Source organism: Daktulosphaira vitifoliae, unplaced genomic scaffold (genome assembly GCF_025091365.1).
Source record: "Daktulosphaira vitifoliae isolate Bord-2020 unplaced genomic scaffold, ASM2509136v1 Scaffold_2, whole genome shotgun sequence".
NCBI lineage: Eukaryota > Metazoa > Arthropoda > Insecta > Hemiptera > Phylloxeridae > Daktulosphaira > Daktulosphaira vitifoliae.
This window is the reverse complement of record NW_026099573.1, coordinates 25806392-25819249: the sequence shown is the minus strand read 5'-3', so window position 1 is coordinate 25819249 and position 12858 is coordinate 25806392.

The following is a 12858-nucleotide window of genomic DNA, read 5'->3' as shown; positions in this document are numbered from 1 at the left end:
CGCGATGCTCGTTAAAGCAAAGACATTAAGCTCTATGACTAGCTACCCAATAAGAAAAGCTCACAATAGATTTTTATTATTAAATCAAATTTAAAGTTGGGTTGGATTTATTATTAAAATAAAATAATTAAAAGAAATTTAATGTTTAAAATATTATTTGATATTTATTTCCACAACAATAAAAATAAAACATTATTATTTAATGAACAAATTAAATTAAATTAAAAGATTCACCAAAACAAAATTCACTTTAAAATTTCTAAGTGTCATTTAGTTTTAAAGAAAAATATTCCAAGTCAAAATTAATTAAAAAATCGACTAAATCCCGGAGAGTGAAATCTTGAGTAGTGTCGTAGATTTTGTGTCTTTTAAAATCGCCGAAAGAACTGGTTTAGTCGGGGGAAAATAGCATTTTATAGTCTGAAGGGGGTAGCCCAGCGATCTCTACCGTGATCCTGGAAGCTGAGGATTTGTATTCTAATTGGTTAATTATAATGAGGGCCTTGCGTGTAGGCGTTACTTAATAATCTCTACAATAAGTAGATTTTATCTCATAATTAAAGAATTATTTTGTATTTTATATAAGAGAACGCTGTTTTGGTGATCTTCTATAATCATAATATGTGACATACATGTACAATTGATAACATCATGTTATATGTTAATATTATAAGTAATAATATGATATTACATATGGAATGGTTAACCTCCTAACTTTCACTGTTTGCGCCACTAGTAATACTAGATATATTACTTATTGAATGATAAAATTTATGATTGATAAATAAAAATGATAAGTTGTAACGGATTATATTTCAAAACATTTTTTTTATTTTTCTAGTCAAAATTATAGCAGTAAAAAAGTATACCAAATTAATATAAATATAGGTATTTATAAAAATTAATTTGTTTTGATGTGAACAGTAGCACAAATACCTTATAATGGGGTACACTGATTTTCATGAATATTATTTAATACTAATTTACATAGAACATAAAGTAAAACTTAGTCGAAAAAATTAATTTTAACATATGAATCAGCTTAAATTGCCAATTTTATTAAAAATGAATGCGACAAACGTTTCCCGATTCAGTAAAAAACAGGCAATGATTTTTTTGCAATTTTTCCTTAATTCTTTTTAAGTTAGAATTTTACTTTTGAATAATCCACCAATTTTTAAAATTAAACACTATCTACGGATTGGCATCGAAGCGTTTCTTATGATAGTGATTTTAATTACTGTCAGATATCATCTATACTTGTCCCAACTATGCCACGCTCATACTGTGCCGCGACATCGCTGTACTGTCCTTTTTTTAATTTTTAACGAGAGAAATTATTTTAATTTCTCTAATTTAAATGTAACTTATAATTTCAAATACTTTTAATTCGTAATGTTTTCTTAGCTGTAACATTTTATAACTATTAATTTATTTATTCACATTCAAGTTAAAACTTTACTAAGCAATAAAATTATATCATTTTTCCAAAATAGTTGTAAGTGTGATTCAATAAAATCACATGTGTTCTTTAAAATTATGTTTGAAAAATTTGTCATTCTTTGATTAATATATTTAAAATATTTTCAACAAAAGTTTTGATAATAAGTACACATATTATATTTTTTTTTATTGAAAATATTTTATGGGAACCATTGCTCCAATTACCCCATATATTCATACTAAATTTTAAATAAAATAACACTGATAGTGTAGTAAATTGTGAAGCAAAATAAAAAAAATAATGAAACTTTTTGACCGAGCTTGATCATTTGACACGTAGATTAATTAAATTAAAATGTTTGAATGGTCAAAAAACCCATCTCTATTGATAACAAATTTTAATCCAGTATTTAACAGATTTAAAATTTTTATACCAGACTGGTTTTTATCTTATTAATATAGATTAATTCTCTCGGAACAAAAATGATTAATTTGTGAATATGTAACTTTTTTTATTAAGTGTAATAGAGAAAGATTTTTTTATTCATATCTTCTCAGAACAAAAGCCTAATTGTAACACTGTAGTTAATACTATAATAGTAGTAATTTTGTGTCAACCACCATGAGAAAAATAGTAATGTGTTAATGACACGTGAAAAGTGGAATAGTTAAAAATTGTCTTTTGAATAGTCTCTCTGAAATTTTTTTTATGTTGTCGTACGTCGGTAGTGCCCCAACGTAGACACAAAGGTTTATTAAAGTTTTATGTATATATATATTGACGATGAGTTCGTCGTCTAAGCTCTTCTCGAGTCCTCCCGTTGGATAAACTGATCAGCCCCAATCTCTCTAATTAGTGGACTACTAAAGGGGTAGAGTTTAGACCCGTCAGCACAGTCTAGCTCAAAAATAGCAGACTGAAGGGTGGCTCCTTGTCAGCCACCAGCACAACTACCTTTTTACTATACCCACTGAAGGACGGTTAAGCCCAAACACTAGCCAGCTCGTACACTAATTATTAAGATTGACTAAAGGACCAGCAGTCCAACCTAGACTCTAGCCGCATACACACACACACACACACACAATTTCNACACACACAATTTCGAGATAATTTCGAAAATAAAATATTTGCGCTAAGTCCAGATTTTTAAATAGCTATTTTATTTACGAAAAGTATTAAACACAAAAGTCAAATATAATATAATAATTTAACACAAAAATTAATTAAATCTTACAAAAAGTATATAGTTATTCTTACATCAACGACCTAACCCGCAACTCGACGTTTCTTCGACAAAAAACGTCCAGTCTCGTCTCGCTCCGTATCGTCCCGTGTCGTCCCCCTATACTTTTCATGTTTCCCTTTTATATTCTTTTTCCCACCATTATTAATTTGCTTACCCTGCATTTCCCTTTTATATGGAATTATTATATTGCTTAAGAGTTCAAAAATTGCTTACTACTATTGTAAAGCTTATATTATACTAAAATCGACGTAATTCAATACTTCCTCATCTAATTACTACAATGTATTGTTGTAATTTTAGTATGAACGATAACATCAAATAGTTAAACAGTAAATAAGTCTTTATTGAGAAACAATATAAAACAATATACTCTTTTCCAAAAGTTACAATTGAATATTTAAAAAAGTGCAAATAATTACAACAATTATTAATGAAATAGTTGGGTTAATTTATTAATTTAATAATAACTAAACAGGATAAAAATTTTATTTTAGTAAATATTAACAAGAAAATTAATAAATTAACCGAACTATTTCATTATTATTAATAATAATTAATTATTATTGTAATTATTTGCACTTTTTTAAATATTCAATTGTATCTTAGGGAAAAGAATATATTGTTTCAAATTCATTTACTACAAGTTAATTTTCTGTATGATTTTATTTACTAATTGTTGAATTTTTATATGATTATTATGTATATTATCCAGTTTTTATTAGACATAATTGTAAACTGAGGTTTGCTTTCTACAAATTGTTTTATGAAAAATAGATTTTTAAAAAATTATATATTTATTTTTCCTACTTATAATAGATAATTATTAATATTTAACATATTTTAGCAATGCTCAAGGACCGCTTTTTTCATATTTGATTATTTTATTAGTTACAATTTATTATTTTACTTATAATTATGCATTCTTTGTAATAAAAATAATTTTTATTGCATATTTTTTATGTATACTTATATTTAAATTTTTTTTACACCTGTATTTGTAAGAATAAGTAGTAAATCAAATTTCAAACATTATTCCAAAAACATAATTTAGGATTCATTGTATTATGTTTCTTTATTAGTCAAACAGTGGGAACGGTTTACTTGTACGAGTTTTCGGCATTCGTTATTCGTCATCTTCCTGGCGGTTGTCGGTATTTGTGACTCGAGTCAAATGGATTATAAATATTTAATGTTAGTCTTTCTTTTAAATTATTTTTAGACTTTTCTCAAATAAAACGGAACTTAAAATATTTAATGTTAGTCTTTCTTTTAAATTATTTTTAGACTTTTCTCAAATAAAACGGAACTTAGAATAAATTAAAAGTGAATTTTGTTTTGGTGATGTAATAAACAAAAAGAAATGGATATATATAGCTATGACGGTAGGAAAGAAGGGTAGTGAGGGACGCTTGTAGTAATCAAAAGTAACACAAGTTGGAGTAGGGAATAAAAAGAGATGTAACGTAGGTGGCCAATGAGGAGATAAGAGTCGTAGCGGGCGTAGTATAAAGAAGGATGGGCAGCAATGGAAAGTAAGAGTGGCTATAGGTATCGGACAGTGACTATAATAAAATGAAATAGAAAGGGATCTCGGGGCATGTATGTTTGTGCGAACACGTCTAATATATGAATAAGATGGAATTACAATGAAGAGTCACTACCTAGCTCCTGCACAGAAACGCGTACACGAATTTCTGGCGAGTCACAAATATTGTATTTCTTTATAAAAGTATTTTAGTTTTTTCTCGATGACCTATCTTACTCTAATTATTTATTACTAAAAATTCTTCAGTAAAGGGTTTATTATAGACTTATTATATAAATAAATGTTTTCATTTACCTCTGATTATCCTGATAAGACAGATATTCTCTTGAGATGAATCATGTAGTTGATGTAACAATTATCGATATGTACGTATATGCGTCGGTGTGCGTATTTGAAATTATACGGTTTATGTTATTATTAACTCGCGCGTAACTACTTTTCTAGTACAATTCTATATTAAATCTACTCAAGGTGAAATCTAAATTTATTATACCTCTGGTATTTTATGTAAAACCCTATTGTATATTTATGTGGTAAAGTCTTTAACCTTGTATGTGGTGTTTTACACTAATGCATTTATTATTTAATCATTTATAAAACCAATAAAGAAATTCTAAACGACATAATTAAACATAAAAAAGATGTATTATATTTTTTGTAAATCCCTGTGAACACTAAAGGACTATAAAAATCTTGATATAGAATTGTAATTAAGAGCGAAACATATACTCACGCACATTCCATTTGTATATCTTCCCACATAGCAATGAAATATTTCTAGAATATTCCTAGAATATTTATTTTTGATATTAAAATATTTCTAGAATATAACCAGAATATTTTGAAATATTCTCACGATGTTCTCAGAATATACTTTGGCAGCGAATATTACATTCTCACAATATTTTAAAGGTATATTTCTAAAATATTATAAAAAATATATTGTGACAATATTTTTAAAATGTTTTATAAATATATTAAAAAAATTTTAAAAATTAGACCGCTTCGCGGGATTCGAACCCTGTACTTCAAGCGCTTAGAACTCGTGCGTTACCAATTGACCCACAGGTTGCTACTACTCTTAAAGGATAAAAAAGGCTATTTAAGGTAGTTCAAATGGTTATTCGTCTGTTAAGTCATTTTTCCCGTTTAAAAAAATTCAAAGTAAATACAACTTTATATTCAATTTAGGTTAGATTCATATGATTTTTTTGAAAATCAGCGATCCCATCACCATGATCTCTCCTTATAAGTTAGAAATTGACCTATATTGTTGATAATTTAGAAATATATTCTAAATATAATAAAAAATCTTTTTAGGATTTTAAGTTTCACAGGACAATAATAAGATATAATTGCGCTGATAAAACTAAAAAAAATTTAACTCGATAGGCCTGCAAATAATAGCAACAAGGGTTTTTTTACTGTCCCTGACTTACTTAGCTTAATTGAATTAAGTTAATTAAAATTGATACTATTTAGAGAAAATGGCTGTTTACTTATTTAGGATTTAGGAATATGTATATATAATACATTAGTATTATATAACAAGATACCAATAACATCCAAAGATGTAACTAAAGGGAGAAAATAGGATGGCTTGTGTCTCTTAAGTTAGCTTTGTTAATATTTAAAAAATTATATTGATAATATATTCAACAAATATTTCAAGTTAAATATTCTATATTTATTGTAATTAATATATTTTCATAATATTTATAAGCAAATATTTAAAAAGATATTTTTTAAGCATATTGTAGAAATATTTTCTGTGTAATATACTGTATTTATTCTCTTTAATATATTCTTAAAATATACATAAACAAATATTAAAAAAATTATATTGTGAGAATATTATGGAAATATTTCAATAGAATAATTTTTTTATTATATTTATGAGATATTGTCACAATATTTTATTCAAAATATTTTAAAAAGTATTTTGTAAGAATATTTTGACAATATGAATATATTGAAATTTCTATGTGGGTTGATTGAGAATTTCAGAGTTCCAGAGAGCCTTAGAGACGTAGAGGCGGAGTGGCAGAGCGTCTCAGAGTCAGCGAGAAGGATGTTCAGAACCACCCGAATTTGGGGGAATATGGCCTTTTTATAGCCCGCAAAACTGGTTTAGCGATCTCTGGTGAGATTCTTGAATTATTTTTTGTTGTATTTGATTGGTAAATGTGATAGAATCTTTAACGTGGGCGTTTTATGGAATGCGTAAGAGGGTGGTTAAATCTTGTGTAAGGGTATTATTTTTTTATTCATCTTATCCACGGGGAACACTGATTTGGTGATATATTTTATTAAGTATATGTATTAATTATTACATGTATCAAAATGTGATACTACAGTGAATCTTTTATTTTAAAATTATTTGTTCATTAAATACTGACGTTTTATTTTTCTTTTATCATGGAAATAAATGTCAATTCATATTTTAAATTTATTTTATTTTTATATTAAACCCAAATCAATTTTAATTATTCATTTAATGGTAAATATTTATTGTGAGCTAAAGGTTATAATTATTTCAGATTTAATAATATTTTTATTAAACGACTTGAGATCTTTTGACATATCGTTGAAAGATATCGTTTTGGTAATAGCTGAGAAAAGTTATAACAGGCACCACAAAAAAAAAAAAAAAAAAAATAAAATACACATCATAGTAATATTAATACCTTCTCAGGTTCGCATCGAAGCTAAAATGCTAGTTAAAAAAAAGTATTTTAATCTAAATATAGCATAAAGAATAAACCCTGAAACTATAAGAAAAAAATGAGCTGGTTATGCAACCACTTCTGGATGATTTGGCATGGCAGTTACAAAAGGGCGTTTTGTTATGACTAATAATACCACTCGTACCACCGGTTGTGCGACAGACTCATTACGTTGGATGATTACGTACATGAATGTTGCTCGACATCGAATTATTGTCGGTCCTTTTTTTGAGTTTTGTGTTCTCGCCACCATTGCTACGAGATTCTATGGTGCACCTAGCTCATAGTTGTTTAGTGAATCCTTGTGATTTGCTATTGTTATAGAGTTGCTATAACAATCTATGGCCTAGTGTATTTCGTGTAAAATTGGCTGTACGATTCACCACACTACATTGGTCGCTTTGGTGTCATTCAATCTCGATGCTACAATTCATGATGTTATTGATAACCAATCACCAAGTGAATAGGTAGAGAACATATATTTTGTTGATTGTCTTTGTTTTATTTATTTATTTATTTGGTGTAAACGCCCAGGTGGGCTCAAGTACAGTGACAATAAACATTGTTAAAATAAGATACAAGTATGTTACAATTATAATTAATTAAGTACATAATATTAAAATAAATTTACAAAAAAAGAAAGGTGATTTAATGATATGCATCAGGCTACTAAAATCAGTGTTTTAAGGAATACAGATCATTCATAATAAACAAATCAAATTTTAATTTATTGCACTCTCTGGCTATTCGATCAACAGGGTTATTAAAACCGTAAGATGTTCGATGAAAAGGGATTTCAAATGTAGGACAAGAACGTGAATTAAATTTTGGAACGTGAAAGTTTATGGATTGTAATAGTTCTGGACAGATTATAGCACCATTTACTAATTTAGAAAGAAAGCAGACGTCTGTATATTTTCGCCTATTAACAAGGGAATCTAAGTTAAGGGAAGCCTGTACAGAATTAAGTGATATTGACTCGGAAGGGTTATTAATAGAAATCATACGTCTCTTATATGCGATTAAACGTAAAAATCTTCTTTGTACACGCTCAAGCGATTCTATCAATCCGACTTGTGAAGGATTCCAAATAACTGAGCAATATTCTAACGTAGGTCTAACTAAAGAAGTATACAATGTTTTTAGACACTGTTCATTCTTGAATTCTTTGGTATTCCTAATTAAGAACCCTAGAGTTCTTAGGGACTTCACACAGATATGATCAATGTGTGGCTGAAATGATAAGTTGGTTTTAAAAACTACCCCAAGATCATTAATGGTACTAATATCCTCAATTTGATTATCAAAGAGATGATAGTCATAAATTAATTTCGTTCTTGAACGGGAAAAAGACATTTTGAAACATTTTGTGATATTCAGTTTTAACCCATTTGAGTGGCACCAATCACAAAATCTGTTCAGATCTTCTTGAATTTTATATTGATCAATAATTGTTATAACATTTGCATAAATTTTGAGATCATCAGCAAATAGTTGGTACTTACAGTATTTAAAGCATGCACCTATGTCCAGAATAAATAATGCAAACAACAGTGGTGATAAATGCCCCCCTTGAGGAACACCTGAAGGCACTGGTATTTTATTTGACAGAAAACCATTAATTTTCACCTGTTGCAATCTATTCTCTAAGTAAGAACTAAACCACGTTAACAATTGATCAGTTATTCCATACGTTTTTAATTTTTCGATCAGCACTGAATGGTTTACCGAATCGAAAGCCTTGCTGAAATCTGTGTAAATAACGTCCGTCTGAATTCCGGATTCCATAGAATTTACCAAGAAATTATAAAAACAGAGAAGATTAGTTTCCACTGATCGCCCTTTTCTAAAACCATGCTGGTTATTATCTAGAATGGTTTTTAATGAAAATGTTAATAAATTTGTCACTAATTTATCTAACAATTTAGGCAAAGTTGATTGTTTTGCAATCGGTCTGTAATTTACTATCAAACTTTTGTTACCAGACTTATAAATAGGTGTAATAAAACTGGTTTTCCATTGGGAGGGGAGAGTGCCAACAATTAAAGAACGATTAAATAATCTACATATGGGAACAGTTAACGAGAAGATACATGATCGTAATAAAATATTTGAGATACCATCTGGACCTGGGCACGGATTTAAATCTAAAGAATTAATGGTGTCGAAGATCTCACTAACAGTAAATTTAATATATGGTTGTGGATGACATATATCTGCATAGGTTTTTGAGTAATCAAGACATTCAATAGTATTTAATTTTTTTGTAGAATAAACTGAACTGAAAAATTCTTTAAAAAGATTAGCGACCTCAGGACCACCCGTTGATGACTTGTCCTCAAGCATCATAGTAAGTGGTATGCAATTATTTGTTTTTAGTCCTTTAATGTATCGCCAGAATGATTTTGGATCAGAGGTAAGATTTGATTGGATTTTTTGTAAATAACGTAAGTTACATAATTTGGATTCTCGTTTGCATAAACTACGTAATCGTGAAAATTCATTATAGATAAGAGGATCTCTTGTAATTTTAAACTCTTTATGTAATCGTTTTTTGTTGTATATTAAATATTTTAAATCTCTACTATACCATTGAGGATACTGGTTTTTATGTTTATAGACTTTAGGGATAAACAAGTTAATTGCATCATGAATGACTGAATAGAAATTGGTTACGGTGACTGAAAAATCTAACGACTCATTTAATAGAGAATCCCAGTCAATGTTATTTAAGTAAGCATTCATTGACTCATAATTAGCGCATCGAAAATTATATTCTAAGGACGCGGATGGTGATATATGAGAGGAAACGAAATTAGGACCATTTATTTTAAGTGGAGGATGTGCAATATCAACAGAAACTAATGAAAATGAACATTGTGATACTTCTAAAGTATTGTTATCGGATATTACTAAGTCTAGTATATTATTCCTATAATTTGGTATAAAATTGTGTTGAAAAAACTGCTCATATGCAATAGTCTCAGCAAGAACCTTTGATTTATCAGAGGAATGACCAGATACTATAGCGTGACTTTGATTAGACCATTTTATGCCAGGTAAATTAAAATCTCCAACTATTATAAAAGTGTAGTCCGAGAAGATTACCCTTAAATTCTCTATTTCGGTGCATTGGCATTTATAAACATCAACAGAACTATTTGGAGGGATATAGATAGCTATAATAATAATTTTAAAATTATTTGATTTAAATGAAACGGCTAAGCATTCTAGAGACATATTTTGTAAGGTTAGAGCATTAGGGATAGCTATAAGGACACCACCACCTTTAGAACTGTCACTATTCAGATCATTTCGATCATTACGAAAAACAGAATAGTCAGTCAAGTTATAGAGTTGCTATAACAATCTATGGCCTAGTGTATTTCGTGTAAAATTGGCTGTACGATTCACTACACTACATTGGTCGCTTTGGTGTCATTCAATCTCGATGCTACAATTCATGATGTTATTGATAACCAATCACCAAGTGAATAGGTAGAGAACATATATTTTGTTGATTGTCTTTGTTTTATTATTTCATTTTTTAATATATTGCACTTTGTGGCATGTACTTATTAAATGACCCTCCCCCCTCAATACACAATTCTAAAATATTTTATATTTATTGTTATTTTAATATATACGCCTTGTTTTGTAGTTCTTATAATTTCTTCTAATGTAAGGACCATCCTTAATCTCATATTCAGTCCACTCCCCATTTCTTTTTCCTGCATGATCATAGGCAACGGAACCGAACGTAACTAATCTGCATAGTATTACCGGGTATTCCGTTCAAATATAAACAATATAAAATCTATGTGATAGACCAAGTGTCTGATAGTAAGAGTTATCTATAAAGTAGTAGAGAATATTGTTTTATTCAAATATAAAAAATAATTTACAAATGTTATTGGCAGATAGCCTTTAGCTGCCACAGAGTTCACATGTCTCGTGTTTCGCTACCGTTATTTTTATGCTGTAACTTTACGTTAAATTTATCATCTTATACAAATCAGTTTTGTTTAAAATATTTATATCAACGAATCCAAGATATAAGAAAAGTATTAACATCATAGTGATCCTTCGGGATCTAGGTAAGAATTTAATATTTCACTACTTGCCTCAAAATGAGTAATAGTAATCGCAGTCCGCCAACGACGCCATTGTTCAGAATAAGTAACGTTCCGATAACTCCTATAACTATTGTAAATCGTTCTCAAATAATCGGCAATACAAAAGACAAACAAAAAGCCACTATTGCCGAGTTCGATGACGATTAGATAACCGTTTTATCATCTAATAAAATACCACATACACATTCACCCGGATCCTTTCCTATAGCAAAACACAGTGGTACTTCCAATAATAATATCAAAGTACTAAACCGGTTAACTCCTCTTCAAACAAATTCAGATAACATGGAAATAGAACCAACAAATCAACCCACCCCGCACAAACCACCGCCTATATTCATCAAATTTGATTTAAACTACGTTAACTTTTGCGAGGCTATTAAGAAAATTATTGATATCGATGAGTTTACTTGTAAAAGTAACGCATCTGGTTTAAAACTTCAAATAAAAACCCCTGGCTCATATAGAAAAATTGTACGAGTACTTTTACAAAAAAATGTTGATATCCATACATATCAAGTCAAACAAGACAAACCATTTCGCGTTGTACTAAAAAATTGCACTATTCCACAGACCTCAAAATTATTCAGAATTAACTGAACTTGGTTTTAAAGTCAAACCAATTTGCAATCAACCTTTTGATTATAAGAATTTATATAATGTACAGGTCCCTACTGGTAACACCCAATTAAAAAACACTAATGTGTATTAACCAAACACACACAATTTGTACGCAAAAGTAACTCAACAGACCAACTATTTAAACAAGTCACAAAATATAGAAATAACTGATACTAATAACAATGAACTCACTAAACAACTTTCCTCATTCTTAAATGACTTAAAATCCTTAATTAATCTTTTGATATCCTTACTAACTGCTGTAATTAATAAAATTATTTTAAAAAATGACTAAAATGCCTACATCAACAAATCCTATCATCAAAATACTACTTTGGAACGCTAATGGTCTTAATCAACACAAAAATTAATTTCAAAGTGTACTTAACCATAACAAAAAAGAAATAGCACTGATAAGTGAAACTCATTCTACTGACAATAATTACTTTAACATTTACAACTACACTATGTATAAAACAAACTACCCTGACGACACTGCTCATGCTGGGGCCACAATTTACATTTCAAAAAACATACAACATGATGAAATAAGTCTGTATCAAGAACTATATATACAAGCTTCAAGTGTATCTATAAAAATTAATAGCATACCAATCACTATATCAGCGGTATATTGCCCTCCAAATTATAATAGTATACGTCAAGATGGCTTCTAGCAGTTTTTCAACACCCTAGGTAACTCATTTATAGCGGGAGGGGACTCCAAACATCCAACGTTGGGTTGTTTTAGTAATAATCAAAGAGGAAAACTTTTGTTTACAGTTATCAACAATAAACACTATTCAACTATTTCACCAACAGGACCAACTTACTGGCCTAACCACGCAAACCGAAACCCTGATTTACTCGAATTTTTTGTAACAAATTATCCAAACCAGCTAAGTACAAGCATAGAAAATATTTGTGACATCACCAGCAACCACTCACCTGTTATACTCACTATTGGTGGCGAAGTATCTTATAATACAAGACCATCACTCACAAAAGGACCCATTAACTGGAATAAATTCAAAATCAATTTGGATAAAAATAGTAACTTGAAAATTTCACTTAAAACCCATGAAGACATCGAAAACGCGGCTCAAAACTTTGTCTCGCTAATTAAGAACTCAGCA